Source organism: Suncus etruscus, chromosome 13, assembly GCF_024139225.1.
Source record: "Suncus etruscus isolate mSunEtr1 chromosome 13, mSunEtr1.pri.cur, whole genome shotgun sequence".
Lineage (NCBI taxonomy): Eukaryota > Metazoa > Chordata > Mammalia > Eulipotyphla > Soricidae > Suncus > Suncus etruscus.
In genome coordinates, this window is record NC_064860.1 from 29,373,918 (window position 1) to 29,397,924 (window position 24,007).

The window sequence follows — 24,007 nt, forward strand, 5'->3', positions numbered from 1 at the left end:
ACAAATATACTTGTTACTGAACATTTTCTTCTTTCTTTTTTCTTCTCTTTCTTTTTACTTTTCCTTTCTTTTTTAAAATAACTTTGCTTTCCCTTATCCTCAAACAAATGTGTTATGATTAGTTATATCAACTACATGATGCATTTTTTTAAAAATAAAACATAAATTAAAAAAAGTTGGGGTAGATTTTTTTTAAGGCCCTGGAGGTAGAAATTTGACTGACTTAGCTCTAAAACCAGTAGGCAAATAACCCTCAAATTTGGTTAAAAACTGAAATCAGTAGGGAAAGCTTAAGAGATGGACTAGAGGCAACACAGGAACAGTGGTCGGTGTGGTGACTTTATACATCAATACCATAAATAGTAACACTATTATAACCATGCTACCTAAGTTATGTTATAAAAATTACAAAAATAAACCATCCTAGTTCACAATATTTATTAAATGAATTGATTACTTATTTGAATTAATGAATTGGATCAACTAAATGGGAGTGAACATGAAGATTCTAAGGCAGTGACTCTCACAGTAACAGGCCAATCAGGGGCTAACAAGAAGATTCTACTTCCAAAGGTCTGGGGCCTGAGCTTCTGTATTTCTCTTTGGGGGTGGGGGATCACACCCGGCAGTGCTCAGGGGTTACTCCTAGCTCTACGCTCAGAAATCGCTCCTGGCAGGCTCAAGGGACCATATGGGATGCCGGGATTTGAACCACCGACTTTCTGCATGCAAGGCAAATGCCTTATCTCCATGCTATCTCTCCAGCCCCCTGTGCTTCTGTATTTCTGATGAGCTCTCAGGCAATGCTGAGTTTCTGATGCCACTATTTATATTGAGTAGGAAATATCTAAATCTGGGCACAGGGAACACTAGCCACAGGGGTGAATGAGGCCCTGAAATGTGGCAAACCCTAATAAAGTGTCACAGTCAGCATCAATCCTTGAGGTTTGAAGATTTAGCATTAAAAAAAGAATGCAAAATCTTTTTTTTTTTTTTTGGTTTTTGGGCCACACTCGTTGATGCTCAGAGATTACTCCTGGCTATGTGCTCAGAAATTGCTCCTGTCTTGAAGGACCATATGGGACACCAGGGGATTGAACCGCAGTTCATCCTAAGCTAACCCAGGCAAGGCCTTACTGCTTGCACTACTGCGCTGGCCCCAAAATGCAAAATATCTTAATAATTAAAAAGAATTGATTACACATTAAAAAGATAATATTTCCATTGTGCATGGTTAAATAAAATGTTTTTAAAATTAATGTTTTCGAAACTATGGTACAATAACTGGAGGCAAAGTGGGGAGGACGGATGACTAGGGAGAGAGGTTGTTCCTGTAACTTTGGTGGTAGATGTGGGAAAACCTCAACATATCATGAGGTGCCAAAAGGTGCCTAAAATGGTAATGTTTTAAGCTAGTGACATAAATATAAAGAAAAATTAATATCAATTTTTTTAATTTATTATTAGAAACTGAATTTAGGGCCCAGAGAGATAGCACAGCGGTGTTTGCCTTGCAAGCAGCCGATCCAGGACCAAAGGTGGTTGGTTCGAATCCCAGTGTCCCACATGGTCCCCCGTTCCTGTCAGGAGTGATTTCTGAGCAGACAGCCAGGAGTTACCCCTGAGCAAATGCCAGGTGTGGCCCAAAAAACAAAAACAACAACAACAAAAAAACAACTGAATTTAATTTTTTTAATTAAAAAAATTGCTTTATTTAAGCAACCTGGTTACAAAGTTGTTCATTGTTGGACTTCAGTCATAAAATGTACACCATACTTTACCACTACACTCTTCCCATCACTGATGTCCCTGTTTCCCTTCCATCTCCTACATCTGCCTGTCTCTAGAGCAGGCAATTTCCTTCTCTTTCTCTCTCCTTTTCACTCTCTTCTTTTCACTCTCTCCATCTCTCTTTCCCTTTTGACACTGTGGTCTTCACTATTGTCAATGGAGGGGTGCCTTTCATGTTACTTTCTTCCCTTTCAGCATCGAGTTCTTGCCCAGAGTGATCAGCTCCAACTATCATTGTCTTAGAAGACCTTCTTAACTCTAATTGCACTAACTTCTCTTTGTGGTGAGCTTTCTACTCTAGGCTGGACCTCCTGACCCTTAAGGACAACTACTAAAAAAGTTGAAGCATGACCTTGCTTTAGGATTCTAATGAACAGTACTACTCTATTTCCTCTGGTTTTCTCTCATAGAAACTAACATCTATCAAGTGCTAAGTGTTAAGCACTTTCCTAGGAAATTGAAGCATCTGAGATTCACAACAACAACTGGCACTGAAAGCAGATATATAGGCACCCATAAAGAACATGCAGAGAGAGGGATAAGTGCTGGAAAATAAGTCACTCAGTTTCAGGAAAGAAAATTTTCCAAAGTCCCTAAAAGTCCACAAGTCCTTCAAGAAGGACTCAATTTTAGAGGTGCCAGACCTAGACTGCCCATTAGCTTGCAGTTTGAAACCCAGAATTTGAGGGTGATCTTAGCTTTAGGAAATGTACAACTTTCATCAAAAACCTGAGAAGGAAGTGTGTGTGTGTGTGTGTGTGTGTGTGTGTTGTATGTGTTACAAAGTGGTGGTGACAGTATGTTTTATGCTTCTCCAGGATAACAGAAAACATATACTATGGAGGAAGCAAAACCAAAATCTTCTGGATGACCTCAAAGTGCACACATAAGAAAAGCCGTCTGTGACCCAGTACAGTCATTCGCCTTGCATCTCAGCGCGGTCAGAGAGTATGTCGCAACATGATGGCATGTAGGAGATAGGAAGAAGGAATGGGCCTGGAAGTAGCAATAGTCACTTTGGTCTGTACTTGCTCCCCTTTCAGATGCTAACACCCCACCTCATCCTTAGGCTCATTTCTCAGTAGTCAGGATGCAGATGTCTTCCTGGGGAAGGAAGCCTGGGGTCACTGGGAACTCCCCAAAGTGAACACTCACCTCCCTCATAAGAACACTACTTGCTCTGCATTTTAATTCACGAATCTCATAGTATCAGCCCTCTCAATTCTCCTCCTCACTAACTTGTATTCAGGCCTGATTGAAAAATAGACAAAAGCAAAACAAAGCTCCAAGTAACAGCTACCTATGTATAATTTCTGAAGAAAAAATTCTTTTTGGCGGAGAGGGGATAGTTTGGATCACAGTCAACTGTGCTTAGGGCTTACTTCTGGTCCTGTTCTCAGGGGTCACTTCTGACAATACTTAGGGAACAATAATGGTACTGGAAATCAAACTGGAATCTACCATGTGCAAGAAAAATCATTTCACTTTTTTGTTTGTTTGTTTTTTTGAGTCACACCCGGCAGCACTCGGGGTTACTCCTGGCTCTATGCTTGGAAATCGCTCCTGGCAGGCTCAGGGGACCATATGGGATGCTGGGATTCGAACCACCGACTTTCTGCATGCAAGGCAAACGCTTTACCTCCATGCTATTTCTCTGGCCCCAAATCCTTTAACTTTTATTCAGTACTCTCTCTAGTCCACGTCTCTATTTCTTTTACTTAACAATTATTTTCTAGCATTGTCAAAAATAACACACTAAGGGGCTAATCTCCAAAATATACAAGGCACTGACAGAAATTTACAAGAAAAAAACATCTAATCCCATCAAAAAATAGGGAGAAGAAATGGACAGACACTTTGACAAAGAAGAAATACAAATGGCCAAAAGACACATGAAAAAATGCTCCACATCACTAATTATCAGGGAGATCAAATCAAAACAACTATGAGGTACCACCTCACACCACAGAGAATGGCACACATCACAAAGAATGAGAATAAAGTGTTGGCGGGGATGTGGAGAAAGGAACTCTTATCCACTGCTGGTGGGAATGCCATCTAGTTCAACCTTTATGGAAAGCGATATGGAAATTCCTCCAAAAACTGGAAATCAAGTTCCCATATGATCCAGCTATACCACTCCTAGGAATATACCCTAGGAACAAAAAATACAATACAAAAACCCCTTCCTTACATCTATAATCATTGCAGCACTATTTACCATATCAAGACTCTGGAAACAACCAAGATGCCCTTCAACAGACAAATGGCTAAAGAAACTGTGGTACATATACACAATGGAATATTATGCAGCTGTCAGGAGAGATGAAGTCATGAAATTTTCCTATACATGGATGTACACGGAATCTATTATGCTGAGTGAAATAAGTCAGAGAGAGAGAGAAAAACGCAGAATGGTCTCACTCATCTATAGGTTTTAAGAAAAATGAAAGACATTCTTGCAGTAATAATTTTCAGACACAAAAGAGAGAAGGGCTGGAAGTTACAGCTCACCTCAGGAAGCTCACCACAAAGAGTGATGAGTTTAGTTAGAGAAATAACTACATTTTGAACTGTCCTAATAATGAGAATGTATGAGGGAAATGGAAAGCTTATCTAGAGTACAGGTGGGGGTCGAGTGGGGAGGAGGGAGATTTGGGACATTGGTGATGGGAACGTTGCACTGGTGATGGGTGGTGTTCTTTACATGACTGAAACCCAAACACAATCATGTATGTAATCAAGGTGTTTAAATAAAATATATAAAAAATAACACACTGAGCCATTGTAAAATGAAAACTAAGGAAACATAATGATCTGTTTTATTATTATGTATATTATATAAATATATTATATTATTTATATCTGTTTTATTATTTATTATTATTAGAAGATTAATATACAACACAAACATTATTAAGTTGTTAAGGGCTTTGAGCAATGGAAATGAAAGGAAAATACAAATAAACATACTATATAATTGAACGTGACAAATGTCACGAACCCATTAAAACAATGCTATGTTGATCTATCTTGTCTCATGGTTTCTGCAAAGAAACATCAGATAACAATTACTCTATTAATGCCTAATTTTCATTTTCAAAACACAAAGGAATGACAACTTTTCTATAGGAGGAAATCAATTCAGAGTCTGATCTTATCATGCATTTGTAGATAGATCATCATTATCTTCTCCTCCAACCTGTGAAGCAAGACTGGCCTCAGCCTCAGTTGTTCACGTAGTCTTCAGTCAGCATCAGAGAGACAGCAGATCACCAGCACTAGGGTGCTGGGAGGAGATTAATCTTTAACTACATCAATAATGTCCTCACATTCCATAAACTAGCATTTGGACCTCCCGCAGCAGGGCCAGTTCTGGTGGCCCAATCAAGTATGGAGGTTATCAATGTTTAACTGGGGAAACTGCAAGCATTCTGGAACTCAGGGCATGGAAAGGATACTCTATTTCTCTCCCTGCCAATTTGCACACACCCCAAATTTACCTGTAAAATGATGTGAGACATCCCAGGATTTCAAAATATGCTGAATGTAGCATCCCACTGGAGGCAGTTTGGCATATTGAGCAAATCAACAGTGGATGCAATAACAACAGTAATTTTGTTGGCCTTCCTCGTTTCTAATGTCTAAATGCTTTGCAACTCCTAATTCTTGGGAAATGAACTATTACCTAACATCAGCTAACAAGTATTCAACCTCAATTAATGCCATTTTCACTGTCTGTACAATCTTAGGCTCCAGGGTGGGTTGGGAGAAGCCTTGGTTTGTTCTTAGGAGCTACATCCTTGGTGCCTCCTTTCCCTTCATTGCAGGCCTGTAGCCAAGAAGCCAAGGCTGGGTTCTTATAAGTAGGTCCAAGACATAGTACCACACAGTACCAGTCCACAACTTAGTTTTCAGAATATCTGCAGTATAGATTTACTTATTTATTTCTTTTGTTTTGTTTTGGGGCCACACCCAGTGACGCTCAGGAGTTACTCATAGCTATGTACTCAGAAATTGCTTTTGGCTTGGGGGGCCATATGGGACGCTGGGGATCGAACCAAGGTCTGTCCTTGGTTAGCCGCATGCAAGGCTAGTGCCCTACTGCTGTGCTACTTCTCCGGCCCAGTATAGACTTATTTTTGTTTCTGGTGACAGTGGAGGGTATGCAGAAACCAACAATGGCATTCGGAAAACCCTGTTTGCAAACCCTTCATTTAAAGAAGTGGAAAAGGAGTTGTTGGCATGCTGAAAGGAGCCGGGATAGGTCACTAAGGGTGGCCCTTGATAGCACAAGAAGCTCAGAGAACTGAAGCAAGAGGACTGTGGAAGTGGGCTATTTGCCAATACTTTTGGGGTTCCCTATTGTGTTTCATTTTACATTCATCTTGATGCAATTAACAGTCTAAAGCTCAAAGCACAAATTAAAGTTTATCTGGAATAGACCAAGGTAAAAGCAAGTAGGTAAAAGTAACAGCTCTTGCCCATTTGGAAAAATGTCAGTAGGTATATTAGAGAGCTGATCACACCACACCATAGTTTTGGGCCATTTCTTAGAGTGACAGCAGGAAAGTGCATAGGTTAAAGTATCTGTATTCCTCCAAAATTCATGGTTGCAACCTAACTCACTATGTGATGTGGTTTAAGGAAGTATTAGCTTGAGGCCACTGTGAGGGGAGCAGGTCTCAAGGATGCTACCCTGTGAATAGGATAAAGGGCCCCTCTACAGAGACCAAGACAGCTTCCCTTCCAATGTCCTGCCATGTAAACACAAAGGGAGCACATGCCAGGGAAGAGCTGGACCATGAGTTGTCCACAGGCACAGAGTCTGTTTCTACCATACTATGCCATTTCCAGCCCCTGAAACTCAAAAAAACATTTCTCCTACTTATATCACCTATCTGTGGTATTTCCAATATGGTAGCCAGGACAGTCTAGCAGGGGGCTCAAACTAAATTTACCTGGGGGCCGCAGGAGGCAAAATCAAGGTGATCCTTGAGTGCAAAGTCAGTAGTAAGCCTTGAACATTGGGAAGTGTGACACAAACAACTAAAACAAAACAAAGCAAAAAAGATTCCTCTAGGGCAGGGCCACAAAATGTTGTACAGAGGGCCGCAAATGGCCCGCGGGCCGCCATTTGAGACCCCTGGTCTACAGTCTATGGCGGAGAAGATGGTGCCATGTGTAGACTCATGAAGAGGGTCAGAGTGAATGTGAGCTGAGGTTGGGTGTATATTCCTTGTCTCTTCTGATCTAGATCATACCAGAAAGCTCCTTCTGGCTCAACTCCTTCCATCCCTCCCCATAACTCTCGCCTTTGACCCACTTAACTTCTGGAACACATTCTTTCCATCTTCTTCATCCATCCATACCTTGAACACCTTCTAATCCTCTAATGGGGAAAACTAGAACATTACAGGAGACACACATGCCAGTGTTAACAAGCAGTTAACATATCTTCAAAATAGGGACCATTTCCAAAGAGAATTCCTATTTTTGCCGCAATAGCTATATTCAAATGAAGGTTATTTTCTTGAACAAAAAGCCTGAAATGAAATAAATCAAGACCCTGACCAACATCTTGTCATAAAAATAATGGAAGAGAAGCCATATACCCTATAATAATTTAAAATAGCAAAACTGTTCCATAAAATATTCTCAAAACCTCTATGGCCTCTAAAGACCTTTATAGGAAAGGAGGCCATGTTCTGTGGGGTTAAATATGGAGGAAGTGGAGCTTTAGGCTGGCATGGTTGACTTCTGGGTTACACTAATCTGCATACTGAAGAGACTGGTTTCCAGAACCAATACCATCTTCAGATGCACTTACTGAGAGATTCTCCATTTTTATTTTAAATTTTTATTTTGATCATAGTGGCTTACATATCTTTCACATTAGTATTTTAGGTACATATTAACATTGAATCAGGGGAATACCCACCACCAAATTTGTCCTCCCCCCTTCCCCGTTCCCTTTTCGAAATCCATATCCTCCACCATCACCCCCCAGGCTGCTAGAGTAGGTGGTCCCCTCTTTGTCTAGCTTACTATCAGTGATCATACATCTGTTTGGTCCTGGTGCCCTCCCTTGTTTCTCCCTCTATTTGAGAGGCTAAGCTGGATAAATTGAGTTATGTGGTTTTGTTTGAAGGAAAGAAAGGCAATAGAATGGGGTAAAGATTAAGCAAAAAAAATTTAAGAAAAAAAATTAATTAATTAAAATATATGCTGAAAATGGACGGAGTCCTTCTAGTGGCTATCAGCCTCAGTTTGAGAGAGGACATGAAAAAGATAATTGAAACACCATAACAATATAAAAATAAATGTCAAATTAAATATCTAATGAGCCCTACAGCAATAAAGAGAAGCACTACACAATAGTCTCGGTTCTGAATTCAAATTGTGCCGGAGTGCAAAAAGAAAGAGAAAGATAAGATAAAATAATATAAAAATAGAAAAAGAGACATCAACTTCAATATCTATACCAAAATAAAGGTGTCAAAAATAATCAATCAATCAATAAATAAATATATATGTGGAAAAATGATTATTTTGTGCTTTTTTTTTTCTTTTTCCCCCTGCATAGGTACAGTAATTATTTGGGATATTATAGAGGGAATTCCCTTGTCCTAGGGGATTCAGGGTTTCCCATCCCTGAAATATACTGTCATGGGATTATTTATAGACTCCTTGCATGATCATTTACTCTCCCCTCGGTGCTTTTGTGGTGTGTGGAAGACTTCTGCTTCGTCATGGATGGTAAAATCAGACCTCTGTATCTAGAGATCTTGGTGACTGTGCAGCTCAAGGAATGGAGCTTATGATGAAGTCTTTCTTTGTGGTTCTAGCAGTTCTGCTTCTTCGGTGTTGTTTTAATTTATCTTCTGTAGTTGGTGTTCTTGGTCATTATGTTGCTCCTAGGATGGAGCCTGGGACAGAGTCTTTCATTATGTTTCTGGAAGACCCGTTCACTTGTGGTTGTCTCAGTCAGACCTCTGGAATTGGAGATCTTGTTTGTTGAACAGATTGTAGACCAAAAGCTAGGTTAGAGCTTTTTGTTGTTGTTGTTTGGTCTCGGGATGTGTACTGTCTAGTCCTGGTTATAAAAACCAGTCATCTGTATATAGCATTCTTGGTTTTTGCACAGATCAAAGGGTGACATGTCTTCTGATTTTGTCTTATCGTTGGTTAGTGAGGAAGGATAACTTGCTCTTAGATCTAGTTGTTCCCATTTCCTCGTTGTCAGGTTATCAATTTAGAACTGGCATATGTTGGCGTCAGAGCAGTATTATGAATGCCCTGGAGGGGACTTGGTTCCTGGAGCTGTTGTGTCGTTTCTATGTCTGGAATCCAGGAGTCAAGGCTGGATGGTCGATGCCTATTTCCCTGGAGTCTAGGTTGGTTCCCCATAACATACATTCAGGGTGGGAGATGTCCCTGAGTTGTAAAAAAGTATAAGTCCTTATCCCTAGTAGATAAGAGCTTGTTTTTACAGGTAAAATTTCCCCTGTTTTTAATATGCCTTTGCAGGAAGGAGTGGTGCTACATTATATTGCTGGTGGATTTGGGAATGAAGAGAGAAGAAAACAGACCCATGACAAAAACTAAAAATATATATATACTCAGACATATCTAAAGAAAAAAGAGTTTCTTAAAAGAAAAAAAAAAGAATTAACTAAAAGACATAATTAAAGAAATAAAGTGGGGCCGGGAGGGATAGCATGGAGGCCAGGCGTTTATTCTTCCTGCAGAAGGATGGTGGCTCACATCCTGGCATCTCACATGGTCCCCCATGCCCACCAGGGCAACTTCCGAGCATAGAGCCAGGAGCACCCTCCGAGTGCCGCCAGCTGTGACCCAAAAGAAGCACAAAACAAATCCAATCAAAAAAAAAAAAGAACAAACAAACAAAAAACAATGAACAAGGGGGGAGAAAAAGAAAAATAAACAAAGAAAAAGGGAGAAAGTGATGCGGGAAGATTCTCCATTTTAAAAAAAATTAGGGACCACATGCAGCAGTGCTTAGGGGACTTGGGGCCACTCCTGGTCCTGATTGATTGTCTGGGTGGTATGAGATCTGAGGTGTTAAAACCCATGTATAGTAGGGTGGTGCTCTTCAGCCACCAGGGCTATACTTGGAGGTGCTATGAGGGGAGAAGCAAGCTGTACTGATGCTCTAATTACTGGTGCTCACATGAGATTGACCACTTGGGCCATCTTCTTGGCCCAGAGTGAGATAGTCTCTGTGAATCAAAGTCTCTGAATTTTTCCTCAAATACATGTGTGAAGGGCTGCCACAAGCTCATACAAGTGTCCAGAACCAGACAACCTGAGAAGGAAATAAGGACAGAGTTCCCATTTCCACAATTCTTCAAGGCTGTGGCAATGCATCTGCCCTCCTTGGAGTTTTATGGATGGTAAAAGTGGGGCAATTTTTTTTTTGCCCTAAGCATTAGTCTCCTGTTTGCCTTTTGGTCACAGACAGGCTTGTCCCTGTGTGTGTCCTACAATGTGGTGGCACATGTGATTTGGGGGCCAGTTGCTTTGATGAAAATCCCCTCACTAGAGATGGTAAAATCTAAAGGACGAGAGTCTAGGGTGGTGGTCAGATCAGCGTGATGGCAACCTTCCCAGCAGGTCTTGGGAGAGCAAGGCAGATGCACAGAGATGTGATCTGGAGCTGAAAATTTCTTAGGGCCCCTTAGGGCTGAGGAAAATAGCATTGTCAATCCATCATGGAGTGAAACTTGCTGAGTAATTCCATCAGCGCTGAAGGTCGAGCCTGGAGGACCAACACTAAGGAAACGTGTCAGACAAGACTGATTCTATAGCATCTCTGCCTGTGCTTGCCACTTCCTGCCTGCCTGCAGTGTGAGCCTTTGAGTAAGAAATTTTGCCAAAAGACGAGGCAGTTTCTCCAGTAAGAAGTAAAGTTTCCCAGGATCAATGAGGAAAACTAGATTGGCGATTGAAGTCAGAAATGGAATCCACGACAAATCCATGGTGCCAAGGAATTAGCTGCAGAAGATGCCTCTCCTAGTCTCAATGCATGCCTAGATACTGAATAACAAGACACATAAAAGAGGATGAAAACATCACCCCAAGCAAATAATACCACAAAAATGCTTCAAAAGCTTACATCATGGGTATATAAGGAGGGTGAAGAGTGAAGGGTGAGCCTAAGGCCAGCACAGCCATGCTTGGGGCCCATGTCTGTGCCAGCAGCTGGTGTGGCCCCCAGACAGCAGGCCCTTAATGAAGGTTTAAAATCATCTACTTGCCAACAGCCAGAAACCATCACTGAACCACAGCTTCTCTCAGGAAGAGACCATACCCACTAAAACCCAGCAATCCCAATGAACAGCTCTCTCTGTCTTTGCTTGACCTGTGAAACAGTGAGGACACAGAGGGTTGTAAACAAATATCAGATAAAGATGTAGAGGACTCTATCTCCACTTAGTCCTGCAGAGGTGACCCAGTGTCCCAGATAGATGGTGAATCTCTGAGACACAACACTCTATTTCCCATGTCCTCTCCATGACTCTCACTCAGAAACTGATACCCTGCCTCTGTAGGTCTGAGAGTTTGTTTCCCACCAGGCCCTTTTAGAACAGATCCTATTTCCTTTTATCTATACCAAGCCATTCTGAATTCCTTCTTTTAGAGGGGTGGTGGTAGGTAGCTCCCATGAAGCACTCAGGGGTCCCAGTGGGGGCTCCTCAGTGACTCTTCGCTAACCTGATCAATGGTTATTATAACCCTAGGAAATAGTGCTATTAGGACCCTGCTGTGCTGGAGATTATCCAGGCCCACTGGTAATGCTGGAATAGGGTGGGGGGGCACACTCACTAGGACCACACCCAGCAGGCCTCCAGGGTTGCATTGGATGTTCAGGATCATGGGGACTGGAGACTGAACCATAGTCAGGTGCATACAAGGTTTTAGCCCTTGTACTGTTTCTATAGCCCTAGCTATGATCCTGGTTCAGATTCCAGGTATCACATAGAGTCCTCTGAGCCCCACTATGTCACTCTTGAGCACAGTCAGAAAATATCCTCTGAGCATGGCTAGTTGTTGACTTGACACCACACAGTTAGCTAAAGACCAAATTCTTTTAACAGAGAACACCTTTCACTGTAACTGAACTGGCTTCTACTTTTTATTTTAAGGCTAAATTCTCTTTGAAAGGTGAATATTTTTATGCACCACTATAAATCCCTGAGTTAAAAAAAACATGTCTGTTGTTCTGCTTCCACATCATCCAATGCCACATGCACCCTGGAGACTGAAACCATCCCCTTCACTTCTGCTTCACTGATGAATGCAGCCCTGGAATTTCAAGGGCTTGGGTAAGTGTCAGGAAGAAAATAATAAATCTGGATGATAAATCTAGTTTCGAAACAGTTTTGGCTTGCCCTGGAGAGACATACTTCCCTGGCAGAAACCCTGGAGCAGAAAGGCTACTCCCCAAACAACACTAGGATCCCTGACAACTTCTTCTGACACCCAGCAGGTGCTAAATGCCACAATCATCTCAAAGTGGCTACAGTTATATTGTGACTATCTGGCCATATCAGAACTCATAAAACATAAGGTGATTCTGTATAAAAGCAAAGGTGGGCTCAAGGGACCCCAGTGACCTCCAAGCCTGAGAACCCTGGACTCCTAAGCTTAATTTCCAATTATTAGGCTCTCCAGGCAGCCCCACTAACCAGCATCTGCTCCCCACATACCTTCCCACCAAAGTGTGTGCTCTACTTAGACTCTTCCAGGTGGCTGACTGGGGAGGGTTCGGGTGGAGTGGTGGGACTTTGGCAGCAGGATTTCTCATGCCTTCTGCCTTGATGTGGCCAGGAAAGCCTTTCAGTGACGCTGGTGGAAAATATCTGGCCCAGCTGCCTAAAGTTGTCTGGATCTGCACCAGGGAATCAGGTCCGACAAGGAATCAAAGGTTGCTTCTTGGGTATGCCTGTCTTATCAGGCACAAAAACTCAACCCAACAGTTCTGCTTTTGCTTTTACTTTTATTTTGTCTTAGGGTCACAGCCCTGGCTGTGCTCAAGTCTTACTCCAGATTCAGCACTCAGAGGTTACTCCTACTGGGCTCAGGGAGTTTCCCAGGGATCAAACCTGGGACAGTTGTTTGCAAAGCAAGTCCCCGACTGCTGTATTATCATTCCGACCCATAATCCAATACTTCTTGGACTAATTTCTTCTCACTGAGAGAATATCCTTAACAAGGTTAACCTGCCTGTTAGTCAAAAAATAACAACCACATCAGATCTCTGCTCTCACCCACATTTTGTGCTGAAGGCCTGGCTATGTGCTCAGAAATCGCTCCTGGCTTGGGGGACCATATGGGACTTCGAGAGGGGGATCGAACCAAGGTCCATTCTAGGTTAGCACTTGCAAGGCAGACACCTTACGGGTAGCACCACTGCTCCGGCCTTATTTCATTATTTTAATTTTTATTATTATTTTTATTTTTGGCTTTGGGCCACACCCAGCAGTGCTCAGGGGTTACTCCTGGCTCTGCGTTCAATAATTACTCTTGGAAGGCTCTGGGTTCCATATGGGATGCCAGGGTTCAAACCCAGGTTGGCTGGCCACATGCAAGGCAAATGCATGTGCTATATCCACAGTGCTATTGCTCTGGCTCCTCTTTATTTTTATTTTTTAAGAACTCCAACTTCTCAAGAAAACTATACATTTTTTTCTCAGTAATGGTCCAACATATCAGATAATTAATGCATTGATTGCTTTTCTATTTTTTCTCATTGGATATATTCTTCCTGAAACATTCTGTGATCCTTTCTCAGTCAAAATGGAAGGCTTGCTAGGCCTGATGCTTGGTGATCCCAGAACAAGCCTTCCCCAGAACCTCTAAAATTATTGTATGGATCACTTCAAATTGGTTGAACACTTCCTCCTCCACTGGTTTCCTAAGAATTAATGATTTGAAATGTTTGGTTTACAATTTCTGAAAATGTCAATATTCTATCTTTTTGTTCTCCTAAAATGTTTGTAAATTAAATTCCAAATGGAAGCATTTTGGATTGGGGGGGTGGTGCTGGGAACCACATCTAACAGTGTTCAGGGCTTATTCTTTCCTATAGGTTCAAGAATCACTCCTGGTACTTTGTGACCATATGCAGGAATTTAAATTATGATGGCCATGTGCAAGGCAATTATCTTAAGCACTATACTAGCTCTCAGTTCCAGGAACTCTTTTTTTCATTATTTTGAAGATGCTGTTTTATGACAAGTGAAGTCAACATTTCTACTATCATGTGGCTGATGAGAAGTAAAATGTCATGTTGACCTTTTAACTTGAACCTGTGGTATGTGTGAGTGTATGTGTGTGAGTGTGAGAGAGAGATTTCTTTTTCATCCTTGACGATGTATAATTGCATTATGGTTTACTTTGGGGTGGGCCATAATGAACTTACTAATGTTGGAACTTTTGTAACAGGTCTTTTTAATTTTGGCATTGCTTGTCTTTCAGTTTTGAAGAATTCTGATGTTTCAATAACTTTCTCTTCATTGTTTTTCTGAATCTGCAGAACACTCCTTTGAGATGGTGCTTGGCCCACCAGATTCACCCCCTATATTGCTTCTCTTTCCTTACTTATATCCATCTTTTGTTCTTGCCAGGAAAATTTCTCAATGTTTTCCCTCCCTCCAAACATTCTATGGAGTTCATTATTTTGGCTACCATTCACTTCCCAAAAATGTGTCTATTTCATTTTATAAAACTGTTTTAAGATATCTAGCCTGTCTAGAGTACAGGCCGGTGTGGGGTGGGGAGGAAGGACACGGGATATTTCTTAATATATATATATATATAAAGAAAAGATAAGGTCTTCCAATTCTTATCACAAGCTGTGTTCTTTACACTGACTGTATAGAAAGAGAGGGTACAGTAAATGCACCCCATATACACCTCAACCCAGGCCCTTTGCCTGGTTTGTATTGTGAATTGGGGACAAAAAAAAGATATCTAAGCATGTTCATTAATATAAACAAAGCCTTCTTTCTGAGGGGAGTAGGGTTTCTTTAATATTTTTTCTAGTCTTCTGTTTCTACCTCTTGTGTTTTAAATTTTTTTTTTATCTTTCATAAGAGAGGTTTTCCTGGGACCCCTGGTGAGTTCTCACTGGTTTTCATGCATCCGAGTAAAGAAATAAAAAGTTCCATGTACAGTGTGGGGCTTATCAATACTTGGCCCTTCCATATTCTGCTGCTACACACAAAATAATCTTTCAATTTCCTATTTTGCTGGTGGTAGTGATACAGTTATTACATGTATCTACCAGCTATGAAAATTTGAGTTAAAAAAAGGTCAAGAATTGGAGCTGGGGCCCGGAGAGATAGCACAGCGGCATTTGCCTTGCAAGCAGCCTATCCAGGACCAAAGGTGGTTGGTTCGAATCCTGGTGTCCCATATGGTCCCCTGTGCCTGCCAGGAGCTATATCTGAGCAGACAGCCAGGAGTAACCCCTGAGCCCCCCCAAAAAAAATTGGAGCTGAAGTGATGGCACAGTGGGTAGGGTGTTTGCCTTGTATGTGGATGACTCTGGTATTCTAGCTCCCCCAGCATATGGCCCCTGAGCCTACGAGAAATAATTTCTAGTGCAGAGCCAAGAGGAACCCCTGAGTGCCACAGGGTATGCCCCCAAACAAAGCAAAACAAATAAACAATCCCTCTGGCCTCGAAACACATCTATATTTAATCATCTTTTTATTAGTACTATGCTTCTTTCAGATATTCACTACTATAAATAAAACTGCAATAAATATTGAGGTGGAAAGAGCTTTTTTTGAATTATGTTTTCTTTTTCTTTCTTTCTTTTTTTTTTTTTTTTTTTGGTTTTTGGGTCATACCCGGCGTTGCTCAGGGGTTACTCCTGGCTGTCTGCTCAGAAATAGCTCCTGGCAGGCCCGGGGGACCATATGGGACACTGGGATTCGAACCAACCACCTTTGGTCCTGGATCGGCTGCTTGCAAGGCAAACGCCGCTGTGCTATCTCTCCGGGCCCTTGAATTATGTTTTCATATTTTCCAGACAGATAAGAAGAGTAGAATTCTTGGATTATATGGTAACTCTAGCTTCTTCTAGCATTTGGAAGCCTCTAGCTTCTTATGAAAGCTTTATTATTTTTCAAAATGGATACACCAATTTATATCGCCACTTTCACAAGAGTGTGCCTATTTTCTCTAACTCTCCAATACCACTCATCACTGCTTTTGCTGTGAGTCATTCTCACAGGTGTCAGGTGGAAACTCATCTGATTTTGCATTTCTCTGATGATGTTTGGATAATGTTTCTATTGTACAGTTTATAAGATATATTTTCTTTAAAGAAGTATCTATTCAAATTTTTTGCCCAGTTTTTAAAAATTGGGCTCGTTGTTTATGTTAAGATGTATGAGTTCTCTACATACTTTGGATATGATCTCCTATCAGATATATGATATCTTCTCCAAATTAGCAGGCTGTCTTTTTGTTTACTGTATTTTATTTACTGTTTACCATCTTTTATTTATCGCAGTCCCAACTACTTATCTTTATTCCAATTCTATTGTGATTGGGATGAAGTCTATAAAACATTTCTATTGTTATTGTCCTGCATATTTCCACCTACATTATATTCTATGTACTTTATATTCTATATACTTTTGTATTCTATATACTTTCCTTGGGATCTTATATCTAGGCCCTCAATATACTTGAACTTACTTTTTTAAATTACAAGTCCTTCATAATTGCATTTCAGGCATATAGTGACAGTAGATTAGGGTCATTCCCAACACCAGTGTTGACCTACCTCCACCAGAGTTCCCAGCATACACCCCATTCCTTGTAGTTAAAACTTTGTAACGATGGTGTTAAAAAAACTCAAAAATTCTTTCTCTAAATTTATTTATCATTTTTGTCTTTTTATTGACATGTATTACATAGATTTACTCGTCTATATCAAACCACACTTGTTTATTTGTGATTTTTCCTGTTCTTTATGAAGGTCTACATGGGTTAGTAATTTCCTTTTTAATATTACTTTTATTGCATCCTATAGATTCTGATAAATTATGCTTTTGTTTTCATTTAGCATATTTTAAAATTCATAATTTATTTCCACTGAAAAGCAGTCATTAAGAAGCACATCTGTGGGGGCCGGAGAGATACCATGGAGGTAAGGCGTTTGCCTTTCATGCAGGAGGTCATTGGTTCGAATCCCGGTGCCCCAAATGGTCCCCCATGCCTGCCAGGAGCAATTTCTGAGCCTGGAGCCAGGAATAACCCCTGAGCACTGCCGGGTGTGACCCAAAAACCAAAAAAAAAAAAAAAAAAAAAAGAAGCACATCTGTTCCTACCTGAGCAAAATACATGACTCTTACCTTGTATTTAATACTGAAGTGTTGAGAGTTGACCAGATAGAGAAACCCTTCTCTCTTTGGGAGTATCTTAGAGGAGCAGTGACCTAACACATGAACTATAAGAAGGAATACAAGGACATCACTGTCCTTATCAAACTTATCACTAATCTTTAAGGTTTTGTATGGTTAGTAAATTTTTTTTGGCTACACTTGGTCATTCTCTGATTTTACTCTGTACTTGGAAATCACGCTTGGAGAACTTGCAACTCAATGACTGAACTCAGATTGGATATACACAAGGCAAGCTCTCTACCTGCTGTTCTATATCTCTAGCCCCTCTTTCAGGTTGTAGCTACAGTCTATAATCTAGGCTTTGAAAATATTTGACACACCAAATTCCTTTGTCTTTTCAAGAATTTTAGGCACAGGATGAATAATATTTATATTATATTAATTATATTATATTATGTTAATATCATAAATAATTTGTTTTAATATATTTATGTATTTTATAATTATTTATTTTATTATGTATTGTATGTTATCAACTTCTAGCTCAACTACATGTATGACCCAACAGAGAAAGTGAAACCCAAGTTAATCAATCATCTATTTTCATTGCCTATCAATTTATTTTCCATCTATTGTTTCTCATCATACCTGTTTTAATAATTTTATAAGGTTTTTTTTTTGTTGTTGTTTGTTTTTTTGGGCCACACCCGGCAGTGCTCAGGGGTTACTCCTGGCTGTCTGCTCAGAAATAGCTCCTGGCAGGCACGGGGGACCATATGGGACACCGGGATTCGAACCAACCACCTTTGGTCCTGGATCGGCTGCTTGCAAGGCAAACGCCGCTGTGCTATCTCTCCGGGCCCATTTTATAAGTTTTTATTTTCCTTAAAAAACTCAGTTGATGAGGCTGGAGTGGTGGCGCAAGTAGTAAGGCATCTGCCTTGCTTGCGCTAGCCTAGGACGGACCTTGGTTCAATCCCCAGCATCCCATATGGTTCCCTGAGCCAGGAGTGATTTCTGAGCACATAGCCAGGAGTAACCCCTGAGTGTCACTGGGTGTGACCCAAAAAGCAAAACAAACAAAACCCAATGCAGTTCATGGATGGCTATTAAATCTGTCTGTGTATACCTATATATATGTGCACACACAGAAAAAAATAACAAGTGCTGAAAATCTGGAGAAAATCAAATCCCTGGGAAGTGCTAGTGAGAATATAAACTGATGCAACTGCTAAGGACAACAGTATGGCATTTCCTTAGAAAATTAAAAATAGAATGATCATATTGTGAAAAATTGCCTAAATTCCTATTTGGATGAGATCAGAAGACTGGAAGAAAATTCTCATCCATGTGCAAGCTGCAAATGATAGGTCCCAATACGTCTTTCATCTCCCAAGGGATATAAAGTTACTTAGAAGAAGTAAGTAAGATCTTCTTGCCCAGTGCAAGCAAAAAGGGGCTTCTCTTCAACCCATGATACTCAATAAAAAAATCCCTATAAACCAGTGAATGAAGAGCCACTACACATCCAATTCCCAGTTTCTTCCAATAACTCTTCTGAAAAGCACATATTTTAATGATTATTTTTGTTATATCAAAGTGCATGTCTTACCAAGCACATAATTTTGTTGTTTTCTTTGAATAAATCCATTTTATTGATGAGATAACTGATTATTTTATCTTTTGAGTCAATGTTATGATAAAACTTGACTTCAGTATATATACCCAAAAGAATGAAATCAAGGGCTTGAACAGATACTTCTACACCCATAATCATAATAGCAATATTTACAACATGGAAAAGCAGCCTAAATATCTAAATGATGGATACATAAATTTTTAAAAAGTGGTACAGAGATCAGGAGATGGTTGAGTGTCTAAAGCAGGTGGCTATTAAGTGTGAGTCAATGGGTTGATCCCCAGTGCTGCCAGTATGAATCAAGTATAATCTTATCAACTCTGCCACATGTGATTTCTGGGGTTGTGAATAATTTCTAGGTGGTCAAAAGCTTTATGTGTGTGTTTCACAAATAAGAGTGTGGCCCCCAGTGACCACCACAACTGAGAAAGACATGTGAGAACCATGGTCAGGAATGTGATCATCAGTGAGCCTCACTGAGCTGAGTATGAGCACTGAGACCATAAAGCATGAGCTATAATCAGAATGTATGGGAGGACCATAAATAAAGACATAACCTGCAGCAAGAAAAGTATTGGTATAACCTTAGACCATTGCAACAACATCAACCCAGAGAGAAAGGAAGGACTTTTCGACATATGCTAACACATGAATGAACCCCTACCATACCATGCTGAGTTAAACAAGTAAATCACAAAAGATAGTATCATACGATTCCATTCATTTGAAGTACTCAGAGTTATTATTTAATAGACATGGTGTTTTAATTTTGCAAGATACACAGTTCAGAAATTTGTAGTGGAGAAAGCTATAAAGCTATATGAAATACTTCATTCTTTGAATTGTAGAATTAAAGACGAAAACTGTCAATTTTATGGTATGACCATTTTACACAATAAAAAACCAATGAGTTATATGTGTGAATCTTTTAGAGTTTTGTTTTATTTTAATTTTGTTTATATATATATATATATATATATATATATATATTCCTTTGCCAAGTACTACCCTGCCTTTAGCACAATGGTATTATGTTAAATGTAAAAGAAACACCCTGAAATACTTTCCTACTTTTAAACACTAAGAATAAATACCAATGGTGTGGCCCAGAGGTCCAAGATGGCCAGCCCTAACCCATTTCTCATCCTTCTCTGTCCTTCTCCACACTCTCTAGCCACATACTCCTGATCTGGGTCTGAAAATACAATACAAAAGTGGAGAAAGCAGGTTTTCCACAGCCTGGTCTGATATGCGGCATGGGTAATCAATGGATCAGAACCCCTTGGACTAGTGCCATGAAAGAGGGTACAGAGGAAACAGTCCAGGGGATTAGCACATGGTGTGTGTGTGTGCTTGACATGGGTTTGTTCCCTGGTACCATGCTGCTCCAAAATCACTTCATTCTCTAGCCCTTGTATCTAACCACCACTGGCCCAGTTGGCTGATAATTTCTGGGTGTGGCTCCTGGGTTCTCTGAGCTCCACTTGGAAGAACCACCTCCTTTCTCGTCTCCCATTCCCCCCACTCCCCCACACACAACAAAAAAAGTGTGTTGAGGATCAGAGGAGGGTTGAGCACTCTTGCAACTGAGTAGGAATTACATGCCAGCACTCAATATAGCTTTTCACCCCACAGGTGGCTGGGAGAGCTGGATTGGTAAGACCCAGACATTCAAGTCTGACTAAAGATCAATTTGTTCCAGAAGACTCTGTTTTAAGTCAGATCCTTCACCCATGCTGGGATGGAAGCATGAGGGTGTCACTGGTCACCAGGAAGATTCCAGACCTGAGTGGTACACAGGCAGTTGGGAGATGCCCAAAGGCTTCTACTTCTTTCCAGCAACAATCCAGGTCAAGGGTGTACTCCCCTGCAACGCTGGCCGTATTCTCTGCTCCTGCCAATTTCCTTCTGAGCTGCACAGCACTCAGACCAGCTATTGTTTAGAAATTTTAGGGCTGGACTCTCAAAGACACAGGAAAGTGAGAAGAATCAAATGCCCACCATCCCTAAACAAGATGCTCTTGTGAGCCAAGTGGTTGGTGACGTGCTGCAGCAGGAGTGTGCCAACTGGGTTGGAATCCTAGTTTGAAATACACATTTAAAGCAGATTTAGACTTTGCGATCCAAGCAGTTGACATTTCTTTTCTGAAGAAGCATCTGGAAAAATGGAGGGAGAAGCTGCCCAGTTATTTAGAGAAAAACAAAGCTCAAACTTTCCTTTCCCCTTTTCTGCCAATGACTCTTTCAACTATGTAGTCCTCAGGGAAGCACAGGGCCTGGGGCCCAGCTGAGCTGCCATTGAGCATCTCTGTCCGCAAAGGAGGTGCCTCTAGCAGCCATTGGCACTACCAAGAAGGCTGAATATTCCCCTCACCATGTCCTAAATAGTGTGCTGGTATTCAGCAGAGCCTATTTTTTTTCTCACCAGAATTGGTGGAGAGAGAATTCAAAATCAACCCACATCCCAGAATAGCATGAGAAGTTGGAAGATTTCCTTTCTGGGACCTTTTTTTGTAGCCCTTTCCTCCACCTCCTTCACAAGCCACTCAAATGCAGAAGGAAAGCTGAAACCTACAAACAGCCTGGGCATTGGTTCTCCCAGGCCAATCACTGAGAATCATAAGAAATAACCTTTGTGGGTCAATGGGTAAGGCATTGTCCTACATGCAGCTGATACAGGTCAATCCCTGACAAGCATAGGATCCTCTGAATACCATCAGGTGTCAATCCTAAATAGAGACCCAGGAATAGTCCCTGAGCACCTTCAAGTGGAGCCCCCAAAAGACTACATGTATGAATGAAAGACTACATGTATGAAGACTACATGTAGCTCTCTCTCTCTCTCTCTCTCTCTCTCTCTCTCTCTCTCTCTCTCTCTCTCTCTCTCTCTCTCTCTCTCTCGTATAGTGGCAGGGTTGGCCTTGGTCCCACTGTGCAGTATTGTAGTAATTGCTCAGATCATGTTCTCAGAATTCCAGGCCCAGCACCCAGCAGCTGTTCCATGGGTGTCCATGCACCAGGCACCAGGTTGGCTGAATGAAGCAAGTCACCTATTGTTAGCTCCAGGCCTTCTTAAGAAGTGGGAGTGATCTGGGGGAAGTGTAAGGAAATGGCTGGGATAACTGTGCCTTCCCTGGGCCCTTTATTACCTGTAGTTGGGAGAAACCTGCTGTTTCCTACCAGTCTTGGTTCCTCATTTGTTATTTAGAGGGTCACCATCATGATGGTTACTGAAGGATCTAGAAACTTCTGTCTCTAGAGAATCCACTTAGCCTGGAGAAGCTTAGATACCTTATACCCCACCATTCACCTTTTCAGAAGCCCCTGGGACCTTTGTGGATTCCTTGCTTACCAGCAACCACATCCACACTGGCCACTGGACAACCTGATGGCTGCACAGCCTGGGTGGACCAGGGTATGTCTCAGCAGGTAAGAGGATAGACCTGAAGCCGGAGTGGTGGTGCAGTGGTAGGGTGTTTGTCTTGCATGTGGCTGACCTAAGATGAACTGTGTTTGATCTCCCAGCATCCCATATGATCCCCTGAGCCAGGAGCAATTTCTGAGCACATAGCCAGGAGTAACCCCTCAGTGTCACTGGGTGTGGCCCAACTCCCCCCCCCCCCAAAGAGGACAGTCCTGGGTCCATAAGCCCTCCGTAGCTGGGCACAGAATGCGAGCAGCATTTATGCCCAAGCAGTTTTTTTTGTCTATTGAGTTATAGGAGATACTCCAAAGCAGTGCTCAAGCATACTGGGTATCACTTCCAGAGATTCTTAACCAACTAAGCTGTTTCGTTAAAAAGAAGAGTCTGAGGATCCTGTGGGAGGACCCTGTGGACTGGGGAACCACACCTAACTGTATTCAAGGGCTTTTGGGGCCACCTGTCAATGCATGAAGGCTTTTTATTGCAGGGAATCCAACTAGGGTAGCACAGGCAAACATGTGCTCTAAATCCCTCTGCGACACTCCATCTACTTTTTGTCTTCAGAGCCTTGCAGCAGCACTGGGGATAGACTTTTTCCAATGTAGGAGGTTCCACTCCCATTTTCTGAACAAGGAGAAAACAAGGCTGCTTTGGATCTCCATTTCTTAGGAAGTGACTTATTGCCCCTAGCAGGGTTTGGGCCAGAGTGGTTGGCAAGCAATGAAGTCAAGCAAGGGAGTAAGAAACCCAACCCTTACTGTACCCCAGCCTAGGGGAGGGATGCATGCACCTTTATCTAAATTTTCTTTAAGTCATAGACACCCCCGAACTCCATTTAGAGCTCAAGTCACTGTCATTGCTGTTGCCTGTTCACAAAAGAATCTAGCAACCTAAACACTTGTAGCTCAGGACAGTGCTCCAGTGCTCCAACTAAACGAAATAAGCTAAACGAAATAAAGCCTGGGCAAAATTACAACACAGTCAACTCTTAGTTCTCTCCTTATTGTAAAGGAAATCACTGTAATTTAATTTTTATTTGTAGGATGAATTATAGATCAAAAGTATCCTCTTCATTTTGCTTTCCTTTAAGCTCTTGTGGAAGTATTTGGGGGCCATGGGGCCATCCCCCAAGTACCCTAGGGCATTTTCCCCAGAGCTTCAAACAGGAAAGGCATGTGCTTTTCTGCTTACTCACACCCTGATCTCACCTTCATCTTCTTTTATATACCGTTTGGATGATAAAACAGATAAATTACAGAGGTAGTGGAAGCAAGTGAGGAACAATTCAGAATATCATTTCTTTCCCCTTCAAGTCTACTTCTCCTGAACCATGTATTCCTCCCACACTACAGACTTCTGAAATTATCCAGTCCCTTCTGATCTTTCTAACTTTAAAATATTTAACACTTAAATTTGATTATCTAAGGTGCTCATGCTTGGGGCTAGAGAGACAGTACAAGGAATAAGTGCTTACCCCAGTTCAATCCCTGGCACCAAATATGGTCCCTGAGCATCCCTGGGACTGATCCCCAAGCAAAGAACCAGGAGTACACTCTGAACACAGTTGAATATGACTCACCACCCCACTCCAAAACCTAATAAATAAAGTTACCAATTTTTTAAAACCGGCAGGCAAAATCTGATCACCATTTAAAAGTGTAAACCATTTAAAAATCAGGCCTGCCTCTGAAATCTGGGGCAACTGATCATGATTACATCACCTTCATATTTCTTTCTGCCTGCAGCAAATACAATGACTGTATT

The 24,007-nt window shown here is 41.3% G+C and overlaps 1 protein-coding gene and 1 non-coding gene across 2 annotated transcripts in view; one reads left to right on the forward strand and one right to left on the reverse strand.

Moving 5' to 3' along the window:
* The window catches only part of MYLK (myosin light chain kinase), a 244,404-nt gene that overhangs the window by 184,555 nt on the left and 35,842 nt on the right, over window positions 1–24,007 (reverse strand). The window lies entirely within an intron of this gene.
* Window positions 14,650–14,783, forward strand: LOC126026342 (small nucleolar RNA SNORA51). Its single transcript, XR_007501635.1, has one exon. It is a non-coding gene; the product is annotated as a small nucleolar RNA SNORA51 (small nucleolar RNA).